Below are 19523 nucleotides of genomic sequence, written 5' to 3' on the forward strand. Positions count from 1 at the left end.
CAAGACTTCAACGAAGAGCCTTCCTCCCATGAAAACAAATGCAGTACTGGGACTGAACCCTCATGTTCATGGTTCTGATGGTAAAGCAAAGTCCAGCATCTACATCATTTCATAAAATGCACCACTCACTTTGCCTTTACTCTTAAGACGTGGAAGTAACTACCAACAGCTTATATAGAGATGATTAAAATTAGAATTTCATTCTAATATTCTAAACTCAGCTAATTGTTAGTCATTCTTGCATTAATTAACTCCTTATATTTTAGGTAAGAAAAAAAAATCTTTCCTAAAAGGAGTTCTGAAATAACTTTGTTTAGAAAATATCTTCAGGGGCGCCTGGTCTGCCTTTGGCTCAGGTCATGATTCCAGGGTACAGGGATCAAGCACCATCTAGTTGGGCTCCCTGCTCAGCTGAGCAGGTCTGCTTCTCCCTCTGCCTCTGCCCCTCGCCCCATTTCTGAGTGCTCTCTCAAAAAAAGAAGAAGATGATGATGATGATGTCTTTAGTAAAGAGAATCTGGCACGAGATAGGGATGTGTTGAAACAGCACAAAAACAAATGAAATCAACTCTTACGAAAAAAGCCCACCCATTTCTGAACAAGAACTTGGGACTCATCAGGCAAGGAGGCAGCTCACCAGTACCTTAAACAACCAGCAAAGCCCAGGGCTTGGTTTCAGGTGTCACATCTACCACTGGGGTGGCTGCTCATTTCTACTCACCCTCTGCCCCCTGAGGAAGAACAGCAGGGAAGCACACCGCAAGCTCCTCCAAGATTCGGAACATGGGAGAACCCAGTGGTCCCCATCAGGGTTTTCAGAAATGCTGCATCTTCCAAAGAAATACAATGCTTAAGTTTCAGACACACATTTCAAGAAATAATCCACACACACACATTGACTCCTAGTAACAAAGGTCATACATAAGTTAATAAAAACAGCAGATTTTTCATCTTGAAATCAGTGGGAAGAAGTAGTGCCATGCACACCTGGGTCTCACACCAGCTTTCCAAAGTGATCTATAGTTGATAAATATAGGACTGCTTGGTTCTGTTTACGGCACTGGTGATGAATCAGCCCCACAAAAGAGGTGTACACACACCTCCAAAGGACCCACCACTGGAACAGGAAAGCCACATATTTCTCAGAGAGCATACGAATCAATCAAGGCAAGCCCCACTACACCCCCAGAAGTTCAATCTGTATGGCAACACTGTAGCACTAGCTTAGTCAGATAAGCAGAAACAGTAAACAGAGTTAAAATCTTTCCAGGGGCAGCCTGGGTGGCTCAGCGGTTTGGCATGGCCTTCAGCCCAGAGCATAATCCTGGAGACTGGGGATCGAGTCCCACATCAGGCTCCCTGCATGGAGCCTGCTTCTCCCTCTGCCTGTGTCTCTGACTCTCTCTCTCTCTCTGTCTCTCATGAATAAATAAATAAAATCTTAAAATATATATATTTTTTCAGTGAATCTTCTCTACTTCCGACTAGCACCCCAAAGACCACAGTCTTTATAATAATTTTAGAATACAATCATCTGGTTAACAACATAATGATTTTTTTTTTCTCTTTTAGTAGTACTACACTAATTTCCAGGCTATATTCAGAGGCTGTTTTTTTCTTTTTTGTTTTGTTTTACTAATTTTTCCTCTATGTTCATTGGATTACTGTTACATTACATAATCTAAACTTTAGTTTTCTTTATTTAAGGCTAAGAAAACCATTCCCCCAAACTAAAGGTACAATACTTGTGTTACTCCAGCAAGGATACTGGCCTGCTTCCAGTAAAATATTACACAAGATACCATGTACCTAAATTCCTGGAACCTATAACCTGCCATCAACAACCAGTCTGACTTATGCAGTGCAGTGGCTCCTTGCCAGGGCTCAAACCAACTGGGTGCCAGCAACAGAGGTAAAGTGACTTACAAGTTCATTTTGGTTGGTTAATACATGCACATTATAGTTTTACAGGTAAGATGTAAAACAAGTCCCCAAGTGAGGGAAGGATTAGATAAGAAAGATTTCCAGTGTTTTTGTTTTACTACTTAAGGGTATACACAATCTTGAGAAGAGTTAAAGCTGCATGTCACCAAATGTAGAATAATGTATTTTTTTAAAAGATTTTATTTATTTATTCATGAGAGACAGACACAGAGAGAGAGAGGCAGAGACACAGGCAGAGGGAGAAGCAGGCCCCATGCAGGGAGCCCGACATGGGACTTGATCCTGGGTCTCCAGGATCAGGCCCTGGGCTGAAGGTGGTGCTAAACTGCTGAGCCACCCGGGCTGCCCTAGAACAATGGATTTTGAATGGATTAGATGTGCTAAGGAATAAGAGTTTATAATTATTAATCTTAGCAATAACACTCAGGTGAGAAGGGCATTCTCTGTGGGGGATGTACAATACCAAAAGAGGGGAGAGAGACTGTGTGTGTATATGTGTGAATACGGTAAGGGAGGTGGCGTCTGATGGATAAGGTGGCAGAGGTGAAGGGTAACAACAAACAGACTGGAGTATTCTCCTGGCCATAATTTGCTGAAAGCTACAGGATGGAAAAGCCAATTTTAAGAGAGATCAATAAAACACTTTCTGGCATGCCATAATAGGCCATCACCCCTATAGGACTTTACACACACACACACACACACACACACACACACACACACACTCTCACACACACACACCAACCTGTGCAGTAATAGGTCAATTCAGCATGACAGACCTTAAAATAATATTCTGAAACACAGTCCTCTGGCAGGCACTGAACAGTATTCAAGAAAAGGACATCTGCATCTATAATTCTATTTGCAGCAATATCATCTACTTCAGACTATATAAACTTAAAGTCTGGCTATTTGCAATTCTGGCTGCTTTATAAAAGCATCCAACTCAGTACTATTATTCCAACACCACTGATCCTACCTAGAAGACCATGTAGATGATGGCCAAAAACCATTAAGAATTCACCAAAGCAGCTGTTAAGACTGAAATCAGTGCCCAGTAAATGTCAGCACACACCCATTACAAATAAAGGTCTTTTGTTGACCAAAAAAAAAAAAAAAAAAAATTCCAAGGGCACCTGGATGGCTCAGTCAGTTAAGCATCTGCCTTCAGCTCAGGTCATGATCTCGGGGGTCCTGGGAGAAGCCTTGTGTCTTAGGTTCCCTGCCTAGTGGGAAGTCTGCTTCTCCTTCTGCCTCTACCCATTACCCCCAATTGTGTGTGCCTGCTCTCTCGGTCCCAAATAAATAAATAAAATCTTTTTAAAAAATTCACATGAGTTTAAGCCTCTTACTAATCAGGAAGAGGGGGCTAAACGAGCAGATCCCAAAGGCCTACCTATGAGGATATATGTAAAAGCCTGATTAGAGAGACAAAGATTTTTATTCTAATCATACTCTGCTGCCCAGCCCCCATCTCATTACAAGTCTGATCCAACAGTGAAGTACTCGTTCCAAACACGGAGACTTCTGGCTAGCCAAAGGTACAATGTGGCACACAAAACTCATTGTGTTTAGTCTCCCATCTGCTGACTTGGGAGAAAGATTAAGACAGAATTAAGACATTACTGACATTAAGAGACTTTCTGGTTTGTGTCTGTTTTAGTGATCTCAGTCTACTACAAAATCATTCCAAACTCTATTATACTTTGTTTACCTGCAGGTAGGTCAGCAATAATCCATCAACTATCTAGTTCCTTCTAACCAGACTATTGGCTGTTATGCTTCCTGGTATTAAGTCAACAAAGGTAACCATGACATTTGCTTTGGATGGGAGTCAAGTGTCTGGTTGGGATGCAGAAAAGGGCAAGGCCTAACTGAATAGTCCTGTGTGGTTTCCAAGCTAAGCAACTAAGAGAGTTAAACTTGCATTTGTGGCAATTCTTCTGTGTGGTGTAATTAACCACCACTCAAGACAGTTACACTTCTTCAGTTTAGGCTACTCCTCTAATGGTTCTCATAAAAGGTTCCTCATAAGTCCACTTCATTCCTGAGCTCGAAGATAGGTTACTTTCACAACAGGTGAATATATTTCCCCAAAACTGGTTCTGGTGCCCCAGGCTAAGTGTCTGAGGTCAAGCAGCTGGCAGTTTTGTCTGTCTTCAGGGTCCCTCTGCCATTGGCTTATATTGATACCATGAGAGAGGGAAATACACTTGGGCATGAAAGATGCTCAGTGAAACCCTGTAGCAAACCATAGCCAAGGAAACAAGCTCTTATTGTTTCGAGGAGTATCAAATCCCTAAGGTCCCAAAGCATTTTATGGACGTGAAAACTAAAACCCAAGGTTACACAATCATTTAGTGGCTGAGATTTGGAATGCAGGTGTTGCCACTCTTACTTCGTTGCCTTCACTAAAGGGAAACAGCAGCAGTTTGAATCTCAAAAATTCAGAATCCTGTGAGGCTCACTTATCTTCATTGAGCAGCGTGGTAAACAAACTGATCAAGGTGAGACTTCAACCGTCAATGCACTGGGAGACCACCAGCCTCACAGAAAGCCAGACTTCATCTACTTGAGTCTGCATACTCATCTGCAGTTAAATGTATCATGAGGAAGCCCCCCTATGAAAACCCCAAGCAGGAGGGGAGGACTCCATTAGATTCCAGATTTTTCAGTCCTGATAGTTGCAACTAAGTTGAAACTATCAATTTTACTTTTTACACTGGCTAGAGAGTTCTTTGGCGGGGGGACAGGAACCAAGGGGGTCAAGTAGAAAGTGGATAAATGCTCTAGTTAAATAAAAGCTATCTACAAACAACTGTATTTATGACCCAATTGCGACCTAAGCTTGCCAGATGTTGCCAAGCTTTATAGAAGTCAAACACTATGAAATGCAGCTCTAGTTGAGATAGATACCTGGTCAGTCAGTTCTCGCCTAGACGGAATCCCCACTGTTTCAAGTTCACTTGAGGATTATTACTTCCCTACTGGCCCAGTGCACCACACCCCATTCTTCTCTCCTATCAGCCGGAGAGTCAACGGAGCCCATATGGTTCCATACGACACAGATCAAACAGTAGGGGCTGTTTACAGCTTCTGGGATAGGCTATTTTAGAGATGAAAAAGAGAGGAAGTCAAGACCTAGAGAAGTAGGGACTTGCCCAAGGCACCAGAGACAGTTAACCGTAGAGGACTGGAACCAAGGCCTCCGCCTCTCCGTCGGGTCCTTTGCCCACTACACCACACTATAATTTCACTACTTTAAAATCACGGTTCTCTAACAACCATAAGCTTAAATTACTTCAGGCCTGGAGCTCCTCCTTGAATTTTGCTGGGGCAGATGAAGATCGGCAAGTACCCTGCTCTGATATGGGGGCAGAGCTTTAGGAGGAGACCAAAATGTAATTTGTGGATTCTATATAGACACCCAACATACCAAAAGGCACTGCAAATTATACAGGGTGGGGTCTTTAAAAAATGTTCTGGATAAAAATTCCTGAGATCCCACTGGAGATCCAAGTGGGTGGGAATAACACCAGAAAAAGTTAAAGGTCATAGCCTTGACCACCATAAAAAATTCCTGCAACAGACATTTATCCAGCCCAGTTCCAATGGTTTAAAAAAAAAAAATGCTCTTTGATGATGATGATGATGATACTGTAGCCACTGCCAATTCCTTTGATGAAACGAGTCATTCTTTTAATGCCAGTGCCAAGGAAACACACATTACTGATTAGCACAGGACAACTCCTTTGAACAGCGAGAACCATTTTAATGACCAAACATACTGACGAGCTTCACATAGTAAGCCATGACTGCTGCACTTAGCAGGAATGTGAGGCTCACAAAAAAGGGAAGGAAATGCAGATCTGAATATTGACTTTTTCATGTGGAAAAAAAAAATCTTATGCCACCAGATTTCCAGAATTGCAGCACAGGTTTCTATGTTCTAGGCTTCCTGGAGAGGCAAGTGTACACATCCCTCTGCAATTCTCACACATCTGGACAGAGCTAGGAATGCAAAAGAGACTACTTGGAAGACTGTGTTGGCACAACCAAGTCTACAGAGTTGTGGTATGAAATCTGAGTGCTGAGAAACAGGCGAAACAAGGGGACTGGCTCAGGTGCCACAAGGCTGCTTTCTCCAGCTTCCTGAGGGGTAGGCAGAGAACAGAAGCAGCAAGGCATTACCAATGAGGAGTTACCAAGCCTTTAGGGTCAAGGTAGAAGCCCTTCCAGACACCAAGGAGAAGAGAACTCCCCTCCAGACAAAGGACAAATGACCCTCTGGCACAGGGATGGGAGGATGGGGGCTCACTAGGCTGCCAGCAGGCTTCATTTTCCCAGGGACCTCTCTTCTTAAAGTCCTCATACTGGTCAGGCTTTTGCCTCATCTGGAGGTCATCCTATCTTACTGCTGATTTCTCCAGGTCAGAAAAGTGGCTGAGAGGGCATTCGCATTGTGGGGCAAGGCGGCTAAGCTCCCAACTCTGTTTTCTCTTTTGAAAACTGAGAAACAGCAACTAATTTTTTTTTTAAGATTTTATTTATTTATTTGACAGAGTGAGCATAATAAGCAGAGGGAACGCAGGCAGGGGGAGAAGCAGCAGGCTCCCTGCTGAGCAAGGAGCCGGATGGGATGCTGGGCTTGATCCCAGGACCTTGGGATCATGACCTGAGCTGAAAGCAGACGCTTAACGGACTAAGTCACCCAGGCACCTCGGCAACATCTCTTTAAATGCTAAGAAACCAAAATAAATGTTAAGAATGTCAAAGACAAGAGTTATGTAAATATTAGGGAAGATCGTTATATTAAAGAAATTGGTGGTAGCCAAAGATGCCATCAGAAAGTAAACACACTCAAAAACCTGATTATCTACTCTTTCTCTAGCTTCAACTGCTCCCTATTTACCCTCATGGGCAGACAGCAAGTAGACAGTGGCTGGTGCTGACAATCTAAATAATTATGAAAAGGGTAAAATATGTTTGGTTGGTGGTGTTTAAGCAGGAAGAATAGAACTACTGAAGAGGTTTTCATTAAACTGTACATTTCGAGTTAAGGGACTGAATGTGAATTATCTGGAAACTCATTCATACAGTACCCCCCATTCTCTGATGATGCTTGATAGTAAAACTTCCATTTGTTATGCTTCATTGTAGTGCCTGCCAGTACCCTGTGGCTGCTAGAGGGGCAGACTCTGGAGCCAGACCATCCCGGCAGTCGCTTAGCTCACTGCGCCTCAGTTTTCTCACCCACAAAATGGGGACGGTAATAATATCTACTTCAAAGCACTGTTAGGAGGTTTAAATGAGTAAGTACATGTAAAGTTCTTACAACAGTGCCTAGTATACAGTGAGCACCATGTAAGTGCCAGTTACTATTATGACAACTCATTAAGAACTACATGAGGCAATAGGATTTAATAACAGATCTATTCCTGCCCCAGTGGAGTTTATAGACTAATAAGGGACCACAGTAGTCAAATAATCATGCAAACAGAATGACAAACTGCAGTGAGTACTATGAAAAAGACATACAGGGAACCCTGAGAGCCTAGGAGAAGCTGCTCTGGTCCCATGATGGGGGTGCACAGGCTCACAGTGTCAAAGGTTCTCCTAGGGACCCCTGGGTGGCTCAGTGGTTGAACATCTGCCTTTGGCTCCGTTTGTGATCCCTGGGTCCTAGGATCAAGTAATGCATCAGGCTCCCTGCAGGGCCTATGTCTCTGCCTCTTTCTGTGTCTCTCATGAATAAATAAAACCTTTAAAAAAAGAGGTTATCCTTAAAGAGTGACATTTGAATTAAGATCTATAGGAAGCAGGGGAAGGAAGGGAGGAATTGCCTGGACAGAGGGAACAGTCTCTACAAAGATCCTGGGGCTACAGATAATTTACTGTGTTTGAAGACCTGTAGGCCCAAGCTGTTGGAGGAAGCAGAGGGAGAATGGGGAAGCAGACAGAAGCCCAAGCGTGCATTCATGCAGAGTGGGCCACAAAATCAGAACCTTCTTCACATGCTTATTTGTTACCCTTGCAGCTTACAGAAAGGAGAGTGGGCTATTGTGATGGGTGTAAAGCACATCTTGGGGCGGGGGCGGGGGGGGATCCCTCCCCTAAGGTGAAATATTTGATATGCCAAACACAATCTGTGTTCACACCACAGGTGAGTCTTCTCTGGTGCTTTAACTTTTACTAACGTTAGATCATGTTTCTTAGCTGTTTCACAGCTGAGTATGAGCATAACACACCAAAACTTCATGGGCAGGTTTAATAAATCACTGTTGTGGTGAAATATGGCTACAGAACGAACCCCAGAACAAGAGCTCTTGTGTTATGAGGCCCCTCACCTGAGGGATCTCTCTGGCCAGCCACCATGCGTGGGATCAGAAAGCTCCCTCTGAAGTCTTTTTAAACTTCTGGGTGTTCCATCTCCCCAGTACCTGCTCTCAGTTCCAGGGCCATTTCTGTACTGCAGGCAAAAAACTTGGTACTAACTTATAAAATGGTAAGTCACCGGCTCACAATCACAGATTACTCAGGCAAGTTGGCAAGGATATGAAGTATTTATCAATCTCTTCCAGGCACTCCCTGTTTCACACTTCTTCCTGTTGGATTCTTCCCGGCCTCATATACCGGCTAGTTCACTCATTTCAACCCCACCCCCAGGCTGGACTCTCTCTTATCCCACAGCTATAAAGAAAGAGGGGTCGTGTCATACATAAGGCACTGGAGCTCCAAGGCCTATAACACTCCTGCCTTCAAGGAGTTTACCATCTGGCAGAAAAGTAGTACAACACAAGGGAAAAGATGGCAGGGTCCACATGCATGCCTCCTGGCAGCAGACCTGGCGGTGTGCCTAGGCCCCGCCAGGACCAATTCCCTACAACTCTGAACCCCTACTTCCCTGCTCAGGCCTTCTTCTCCTTCTGCAGGCTGCAGGCTTGCATTCGTGTAACTCCAAAGTCTTGTTAATCATGCTCTCAAAACTCCAAGTTAAAAACCCCAAATTTCCTCAGGTATCCTCAAGAGCCTGGGACATGCTCAACATATGCTTTTGGCTGAACAAAACTGAAAGGAAAAGGGATGGGATAAAGGGTATGTGTTGTGGGGGTGGGCTCTGGGCAAGTCATTAAATCTCTCTGGGCACCAGTTTCCAATTCTACAAAGTAAGACGGCAGGGTTGAATCTGCCTGTTAGCTCAGAAATGGGATGATCCATGATTTACCAGGCCTTCATCCCTCCTCAGGCTTTACTGCAGATTCTTCCAGCCCCAACCAATCAAAACATGCCCAAAACCCACATAAGAATTTGAGAGAGTTTAGAAGTCTTGATGCTTTTAAGCAGAGTCATTCCCAATCCTGGTCTTTCAACATCCCACTGTCTCCACTTATCTTAAAATATTTCAACATTGGAAATTAGTAATAATCTGATTCACTTAAGGTTCAGGGTGGGGAAAAGAAATACCAATAGAAATCAACTAATGTTATGTGGGAGGAAGTGGGTGACTCCTATGCGCACATTCTTGCTGTAGATACTAAAACCAACCACCTCCTAAACTGAAAGGGAGATCTCAGTCTTCTCCAAACCACAAATCAGATAAGTGATTGAACTTTACCCAGGCCCCAAAAGCCCTAAGATTTCCAAGTACTGAACTAACAGATCAAGAGGACTTTGGGATTGGTTTTCGAAGCAACTGTGGTTTGGTTCCCAGTCAGCTGAGTGCCAGAACTACAGATAAACTTGTTCTTAATCTCTATGCATAAAGGAAACCGTTTTCTGCTTTGCAAAACCAGACCACAGCAAGTGGAAAATGAACCTTAACACAATTATAGTATAAGGTCACTGTATTGTTCAGAGAAAGGTGGTGCCTTTGAAGTCAGAGATTCCCTAAACCTGGCTTTACATCTTTCTTGAAGTATTTAAATTTATCTGGAGAGCTTATAGATACTTCTACAATGGGGGGAAAAATGGTTTAATCTTGTTTGTAAAAAACATATACATACCACATGTATATTTGGGAGCAGAACCATCACAAAAATCCAAGAATTGCTGGCTCTGTTCCCTGAATTGCGGAGGTTTCTGAGATTTCCTTGACAGAATTTTAAACTTACTCTTGTCATTAAATTGGCAACAGTTACACTCAATACCTCATATTTGCTCAGTGCTTTCAAACATATGTGAGTTATCAATACCAGTCCTTCAGAAGAGGAGATGAGAAATAAACTAGGGCATAAATCTATATATTAACTCCAACACTGTGTGATATGATGCCACTCAGAGTAGGGGAAGGGCTCTTGTCTAGGAGAGGACAGTGTTTAGGAAAGGACCCACACTCTGCCTGGGCAGTACAGGATAGTGAGAGACACCAAATGAAACCACAGCAAATGAAATCACAGGGGTTCCTGGGTGACTCAGTGGTTGAGCGTCTGCCTTTGGCTCAGGTCATAATCCAAGCCAGGGTCCTGGGATCGAGTTCCACATCAGGCTCCCCACAAGAAACCTGCTTCTCCCTCTGCGTAGGTCTGTGTGTCTCCCATGAATAAATAAAACCTTAAAAAAAAAACCACCCACAGCCCATTGTTGTGGCAACTCCCAGGCCCTCATCTCCCTTGCTCGCTCTGCTCTGGGTTTTCTTTCTTTCCATAGAATTTTATCACTTTCTCACAAACATATTTATGCATTTATCATGCTATTATGGCTTGACTCTGTCCACTAAGTAGAAGTTTCCTGAGGGCACACACACTTGTTTTGTTCATTAATGTGCCCCCAGCACCTCTAACGTGTTGGCCTATAATATATACCCAATAAAACGGGTGAATGAATTGATGGAATCTACTACATCTGGGAGCTAGGGAAGCTGGAGGCCCAAAGCAAAGCAGCCTTCTTATCTTCGACAACCCAGGTAAGAATGGATGTGAAGCTGTACAGTGTCAGGGGGACTGGTCATTTTAACCTAAATGGTGTTCCCAATTTGGAAAGACATTAGGAAACGGCCGGCCTAGATCTTCTAGTTTCATACCTTATTTTACGGAGGAAGAAACAGAAAGGAAATAACTCACCTGTCCAAAGTCTCCTAGCTGGCAAGCACCCAAACCCTCACCTCCCACTTCCCACTCATTGAAAAAAATACGATGTGTATCGTATGGGTTAAAACACACATGAAAACAGAAGACTGTGCCTACAAACTACATCTCAAAAGAGCTAAAATGACAAGCTACACATATCCGACTACATGAGGAGAACAGAACTGAGATTTTTGGTCAGAAAACACAGCCTCATCCTGAAGTTTACTCAACTGTTAGGTCAGATGCTCAGCCCCATGTAGACACTGTCATCAAAGAGTGACCTCCCAATCCTACTGACATTTGTCACCATTGATCAAGCCAGGCTTTAGATTTGGTCAAGCCCAGTCTACGTGACACTCAGAAGCGAGGTCCGCTTGTTTCTAAACTACCCATTTGAATTCCTAGGGTAACAACCAAGGCCAGTCCAGTTGCCGAGACACCAGGCTCACCAGCTCCTGCATGCATTCTACAATCAGGCCCTTCAATGAACCTGATGCAAAATCCCTGGGGGCTGATGAATAATCCAGATACCCAGCCCTCCCAGGAGAAGGGGAAGAAAGCAGGTATCGCAAACCATACCCTCCCACAATTTGCTTCCAACCCACATTCTCACCCTGTAAGAAAGTTCCTTTTTGTTTATATGCTTCATTCTTGTACTTTATTGAACCCACTCCTTTCACAAGTTTCTTCCAACACCCACTCCCCTTAGCTGCTTCATTGTGGCTCCAGCAGGTTATTTTTATTTATTTTTAAAGATTTTATTTATTCATGAGAGAGAGAGAGAGGCAGAGACACAGGGAGAAGCAGGCTCCCTGCAGGAAGCCTGACGTGGGACTCGATCCCAGGTCTCCAGGATCAGGCCCTGGGCTGAAGGCAGCGCTAAACCGCTGAGCCACTGGGGCTGCCCCAGCAGGTTCTCTTAAAATCCAGAGAAAGTACTGTGAAGGAACCTACAAGCCAGTATTGTTCAGATTCCTTAGGCCTCTTAATATATGGAGAAGGCAAAAATACTAGATAAGCATAAAGTAGAACTTTAAACAATTCTAAATATCTTATAATTCATTGACTAAGTGTATTTAATACAAAGCCAGTTTATAAGTTAAAGCTGATTTCTTAAAAGCAATTTCAGTAGTTAGTACTCAGAGAAAAAAAAATCTCTCTGGAATTACCAGTTCTTCAAAAGTTGGGCACTACAATATATTGGAAAAAGTACAATGCCAGCTTGTCCATTACTAGTTCTGCCACTAACTAGCAGGACATATCAATCCCAATTTCTCTACAAAATGAGCCAAATCTGTCTCCAGTCTGGTCCAGTGTTCTGATGTGACAAGGCACATGGAAATACATTTGCTTGTCCAGGATTAAGGTACAGGACAGCATATTAGAGTCGCCTGGGGCTTGAAAAACTTTTTTTCAAGCCCCAGACTTCTAGTTAAGAAATGGGCAGAAGACATGAACAGACATTTCTCCAAATTAGACATACAAATGGCCATGTTGAAAAATATGAAAAAATGCTCCACAGCATTTGGCATCAGGAAAATACAAATTAAAACTACAATGAGATACCACCTCATGCCAATCAGAACGGGTAAAATTAAGACAGGAAACAACAAATGTTGGCGAGGATATGGAGAAAGGAGAACCCTTTGAATTACACTGTTTGTGGGAATGCATGCTGGTACAGCAAACTCTGGAAAATAGTATGGAGGTTCCTTGAGAGCTACCCTACAACCCAACAATTGCACTACTAGAAATTTACCCCACAGATAAATATAGTGAAACAAAGGGGTACCTGCACCCCAATGTTCATAGCAGCAACATCCACAACAGCCAAACTGTGGAAGGAGCCAAGATGTCTGTCGACAGATGAATGGATAAAGATGTAGGTGGGGTGTGTATATACACATATATATGTATATGTATATATGTGTGTATATACATATACAAACAACAGAATACTACTCAGCCATTAGAAAGGATGAATACTTAACCATTTATATGGTCATGGATGGAACTGGACAGTATTATGCTGAGCGAAATAAGTCAATCAGATAAAGACATGGTTTCACTCATATATGTAATATAAGAAATAGCACAGAGGATCATAGAATAAGGGAGAAAGTGCTGAATGGGAAGTCATCAGAGAGGGAGAAAAACCATGAGAGAGCCTTAACTATAGAGGGTTGCTGGAGGGAACATGGGAGGGGGATGGGGTAATTAGGTGATGGGCATTAAGGAGGGCACATGATTTGATAAGTACTGGGTGGTAAACACAACTGATGAATTACTTTAACACTACATCAGAAATTGAGTATGTATTATAGATTGGTGGAGGGAGGAGGGAAGGGAGGAAAGAAAGGGGGAGGGAGGGAGGAAAGGGGGGAGGAAGAGAGAGAGAGAAAGGAAAAAGCTAGGCTCCATTCCTTGAGATTCTGAATTCAGTCACTTTAGGTGGCACCCCAACAGAGGGTTTTTAAAGAGCTCCCCAGGTGACTCTAGGTGACTAATTCAGCCCAGGCTGAGAGGCACTACCTCCAGTAACACATTCCTAGCTGCAGCTGTGGCCCTGCAGACAGGTGTTTCTCTCACTCCTAGAGGCCCCTCAGGCCTGATGGGCTATTTCCTTTGAGAAAAGAGATCTGACTCAGTTTGGTCAACGAACTCCTATGACCCAACTGTAGATCAATGACAATATCAGGTTCTAGGAATTCTGATAGCACCATTTGTTCAGAAAACGTATGAAAAAATCTGGTTTCCATGACAAACACTTCTGCAGCCTAGACAAACAATTACTCCCTCATCTGAAGTAGAGGGGGGGAAATAATCCACTGGAGAAAGGGGTGGTTTTGAATTATAATTATAAATTAGTCTACTAACTAGGGAAATCATGTTTAATACATAAGAGGACAGCCCTAGATCAAGGTTCATTTTTTAACAATGAAACATCATGCTGAGTGAAAAATGAAACTGACTCGGAATAATCACAAACCATTTATCATACAGGGTTTGGCAATGGAAAAATTAATCTCATTACTGATATGAGGAGCCCATCAAGAGGATCTCACACACTATGGTTCATGCCACCCAATCAAGTATCCTGGAAGCCTCCCTCACTCTGTAGAAACACTACTGATGAGATCCCATTAAAGGATACAGCAACATCTTCCATCCCCCACTCTCCCCCTACAAAAATTCATAACCCACATGCCTGATGATAAAACAGCTCCTTGTTTCATTGGTCTTAATGATTGAATATTCCTTTTTGAAGCTCTTTATCTGCTGAGTGCTCACTACAGTGGGTATGGCCAACTCACCATGCTGAAAGCCACAGAGGATACAGATAAGCAAGACAGGGTCCCTGCCTTCCAGGGCAAACCAGCAAGAGAAGTGACAGCCCTCTTCCCCCGCCCCTCACTTCCTGGTAGCCCCCTCTCTCCCTCATTACATTCTCCTGAGACCTATCTAACCTAATCTTCGTCCCTCCATTGTGGTCCAAGGGCCAAGGCCACTCTCTCTCCTGTCACCACAGACCCACTTCCTGGTGCCAGAACTGCTTGAGAGGTAAGGTGAACACCCCAGGCCCAACCTGATGACCAGAGGGTTATCTCTTTTCAGGATTTAATACCAAAGACTGACTGCACCATGGAAGAGCAATTCTGGTTAAAGCCTTCTAAGACATGAACTTTCAGTTTTGCTAGTTCAGAAACATTTCTGGGCGAGATCTTACCGAAAAACATGCACCTGCTTGGATATTATTAGACCCAAGCAAAGAAATGAGCTTAAACTATGACCCTGTTTGAAGGGCCTCTGAATCTCCACTCTATCCACGATCACTGGACTTAACTCCAGAGTTGAAAATGGTTTTTCTCGCTGACAGAGTCTCTCAGGTGAAAGCAGTGTTTCTAGCTCAAAGCTGCATCTTTCTACTACTGGAATAAAAGGGTTAGAGGCCATGACTTTCAAGGGAGGAACAAGAGCATTATCTGAGCATGTTCCTGAGCTTCCAAGAAAGTCTACTTCTCTCCCCTATCCTTCTGTAAAGCCATCTCTCCTCGCAATATGGTCGGTCACCCGCTCAAAGTGTGACTGGGGTAAACTGATGGGTTCTAACAAACCCACCAGAACATAAATAAGCACTGTAGGAGCTGCTCTTCAAAGGGAAACAGAAGGATTAGATTCAAAGTTCAATTCCACCACCAAAGTATGACCTTGGACAGGTCACCAGCCCTCTGTGGCCTCAGTTTCCTCATATGTCTGCTCTGGGGAACACAGCAGAGCAACTACTGTTCAACTTGGGAGGGGAGGGCATGGTATAGGCCCCAAATATCACCCTCCAAGGTTCTAACCAGCTCCCACTGTTACTGATGGATGCACATCATCCTATTCCTTACTTGGGGTGGGGAAAATACTGAGACCCATCGGGCTGGATCAACAAAACTCCTTCTCTGATTCTAGTTATCTGGAGAGACTATCCATTTACTCATATATGCTCCCACTGCTCACAATACTTCTGGAGTTTTCTGGAAACCCCCTTCAAAGAATATACTTTTTGAATCCCCTAAGTGATAGAAAACGTTTAGTTGGTTTTTAAAAACAAGCAAAAATCAAATCCAAGTGTCCTCAATAAATTATGCAATCAAGCTGATGAACAGTTTTGATTAAAATTTCAGCATGAACCATGTAGAAGTTATATTCAAGCAAACACCAGAAGGAATTGGGAAAGGTTTTAAACTGTGTAAGGATCATTGGCTTAAGAGTATGTGTTTGGGGCAGCTCCAGTGGTGCAGCGGTTTAGCACCACCTGTAGCCTGGGGTGTGATCCTGGAGACAGGGGATCAAGTCCCACGTCGGGCTTCCTGCGTGGAGCCTGCTTCTCCCTCTGCCTGTGTGTCTGCGTGTCTCTCTCTCTCTCTCTCTGAATAAATAAATAAATCTTTTTAAAATAACAACAAAAAAGAGTATATGTTTGCTTTTTTGGAGTTCCTTGTTTTAAAGCTGAATGACTAAAACAGTTAAGTAAATTCCTAAATGAAATACTGGAAAATTAAAAAAAAAAAGTTTTTGAACTGATTTGTATGACACGAACCCTGAACCCCGAGGGGGCGATTATTTGGAAAGACATAACATTCTCTTGCAATGAATTAAGTTTAGGTACATTTGTGAAAAGACAAAACACTACTAAAGGCATTACTCCATCGTCAAATGGTACCGCAATCTTTCCAGGAAACACAGCTGTATAGACAAGCTATAGGTTTAAGAACTATGGCCTCCACTAGGGACATTCAATGCACTAACTCCTGATTTATTAAGAGGCTTGAGGCAGAAGTTTAAATGGCCTCATGACAAACTACAGAAAAGATTCTCATCTGCAAAGGGTTGGCTACCCTCAAAACCAAACTCGCAGAATTATCCCGAGGTATTTCAGGGTGTTCATGGGAGCCACATCTGCTAGAAAGCTGATCTGAAACCACTGCAGACCAAAGGACTCTGCAAACAAGTTACTTAACAAATCAGAATAAAACATTTCTCAGCAGCTTTTAGGTATATAAGGTGTCATCAAGAGACTGCTGTGGTTATTTACATCTACAGCATATAAACCAAACAAAATCTAAACATTCCATTTCCCCTTGACCTAAAATCCACACTGCTAAAAGAAAACAGGTTACTTTAAAATGATTACTATAAAACCAATTTAAAGGTTAGTTTTGTGCTTTTAAAAACCTCCAATATTGCTTGGAGTCTGGGGAAGAGGGCAAGAGTAAATAAGATTAGCAAATTCTGGTTCTGAGAATTTATTCCAAGGAAATAATTAGGTAGTTAAGATATACTTAGCAACAAGAGGGCTTATCACATTGCTTTTTGGGGATTTAAAAAAGATTTTATTTGAGAGAGAGAGAGAATGAGGAGCGGGGGGGGGGGGGGGGGTGTGGTTGGAAGAACAGAGGGAGAGGGAGAAGTGGAATCCCCAGTGAATGGGAGCTGACACGGGACTCGGTCCTAGGACCCTAAGATCATGACCTGAGCCCAAGTCAGATGCTTAACTGACTGAGCCACCAGGCACTCCATCATACTGTTTATAGTAATGAAAATTAAAAACAGCCTCAGAGTTGGTTGGTTGGTTGATCCAAAAAAACAAAACAAAACATAGTATATCCATTCAGAGAATATACAGCAGTGAGTATAATGTTGCAGAATTAAATTTATTGACACAGAAAGATCTAGGATATGCTCCAGAAGAAAAAATATCTATGCAAGTATGCACAGAAGAAAATGTCTAGAAGGATATATATCAAGATATTAGATCAGCCGTCCAGGAAATGCAAATCAAAACCATAATGAGTTACCACTTCACATCCACTAGGCTGACTACAGTCAAAAAGAGAATATCAAGTGTTGGTGAGGATGTAGAAAAATTAGAACCTTCCTACATTGCAGGTGGGAATGTCAATTAGCGCAGGTGCTTTGGAAAATCGTTTGCCAATTCCTTAAAAGGTTAAATTTTTTTTTAATTTATTTATTTATGATAGTCACAGAGAGAGAGAGAGAGAGAGGCAGAGACACAGGCAGAGGGATAAGCAGGCTCCATGCACCGGGAGCCCGACATCGGGACTCGATCCCAGGTCTCCAGGATCGCGCCCCGAGCCAAAGGCAGGCGCCAAACCGCTGCGCCACCCAGGGATCCCCTCCTTAAAAGGTTAAATATAGTTACCACATGACCCAGAAATCTCACGCCTAGGTATATACCCAAGAAAAATGAAAATACATGGCCATTAAAAAAAATCTGGACATAAATGTTCATAGCAGCATTATTCATAATAGCCAAAAGGGGGAAACAACCCCCATGTCCATCAACTTAAGAATGGACAAACACAACGTGGTATATCCATATAATGGAATATTCAGCAATAAAAAAAGAACAAAACATCAATACAACATGGATAAACCTTGAAAACATTATGCTTAGTGAAAGAAGCCAGTTACAAAAGACCATATGCAGTATGATTCTGTTTTTATGAAATGTCCAGGACAAATCTATAGAAAGTCAATTCCTGGTTGCCAGGGGCTGGGAAGTGAGTGGGAAATAGGAAGTGACAGCTAATGGGTAAATTTTCTTTTGGAAATGATGAAAATATTATAAAATTGACTATGGTGATGGTTGCACAGTTCTGTAAATATACTAAAAACCACTGAATTATACACTTTAAATGGGTGAACTGTAGGATATGTGAATTATAGGTCAATAAAGCTCTTAAAAATGTTAGCATAGGTAATGCTTGGATACTATGATTATAGGTTTGTTTGGTTAATTTAGACTTATCTATGATTTTTTACATTTCTATTAAAAAATATGATTACTGGGGTCCCTGAGTGGCGCAGCGGTTTGGCGCCTGACTTTGGCCCAGGGCGCGATCCTGGAGACCCGGGATCGAATCCCACGTCGGGCTCCCGGTGCATGGAGCCTGCTTCTCCCTCAGCCTATGTCTCTGCCTCTCTCTCTCTCTCTCCCTCTCTCTATCATAAATAAATAAAAAATTAAAAAATATACATATGATTACTTTGAGGGATTTTTTAAAAATTTCCCATGTTGTGCTCACTTCAGCGGCACATACACTAAAATTGGAATGATTTTAGTGTGGCCCCTGTGCAAGGATGACAAATATGTGAAGCATTCCATACTTAAAAAAAAATCTTCCCATGTTACCATATAGAAAGCACCACACACACTAAAGATTTAAAGAAAGGGAAATACACCTTTCCTTATAATAATGGGAAAACTGGAAACAACCCATAGGACCTCAGGAAGGTGGTCACTAGGCAAAGCATGTTTATTACCATATCAATCCTGGTCAGTATGACTATAGTCGCCAACCTCAAGCTGGGCACAGAAGGCTCAAATGCTTTTGGCAAGGGATGATTTAATAAGGTGCTAGTGACAAATTCAATAACATACTCAGAAAATTTCCTAACAGTTATAGAAAACTTCTGTGAAACTAAATATAAACTTAGAACACATATTTTTACACTGCTGTATTTGCTTTGTGTGAACAAAGATCACATGATAATCAGAAGTGATGTAGAGGGGCCCCTGGCTGGCTCAGTCAATAGATATTGCATGTGACTCTTGATCTCAGGGTCGTGAGTTCAAGCCCCACACTGGGCATAGAGCTTACTTAAAAAAAAAAAAAAGAAGAAAGAAAGAAAGAAATGATGTAGAGACTAAAAATAAATTAAAAAAAAAAAGAATGGAAGCAGGGAACTTATGATTACTTTTAAAAGTTCTACTTTTCCCAATCTGGTCTGTTGCACTCATTTGAATATCACTAAGACTGTGTTGCTCTGAGGCAGACAAGTCTGAAACCAAACCGGGTATATAGGTAAAGACAGAGATAGAAAAGAAAAAAAAAAAAAAAAAATCCCCAACCCCTGGGAAATACAGCCAACCAGCATGTTTATTATTCACAAACTATGATTCACTGTCCCTATTTTTTTAAGCCAGCATCACACTCTAATCAT

The 19523-nt window shown here is 42.4% G+C and overlaps 1 protein-coding gene across 2 annotated transcripts in view; it reads right to left on the minus strand.

Annotated features, from left to right (window-relative positions):
- ERN1 (endoplasmic reticulum to nucleus signaling 1) overlaps positions 1 to 19523 on the minus strand; it is an 85621-nt gene that overhangs the window by 55344 nt on the left and 10754 nt on the right. The gene's annotated exons all lie outside the window — the stretch shown is intronic.

The sequence above is a fragment of the Nyctereutes procyonoides genome, unplaced genomic scaffold (assembly GCF_905146905.1).
Source record: "Nyctereutes procyonoides isolate TBG_1078 unplaced genomic scaffold, NYPRO_anot_genome, whole genome shotgun sequence".
Taxonomy (NCBI): domain Eukaryota; kingdom Metazoa; phylum Chordata; class Mammalia; order Carnivora; family Canidae; genus Nyctereutes; species Nyctereutes procyonoides.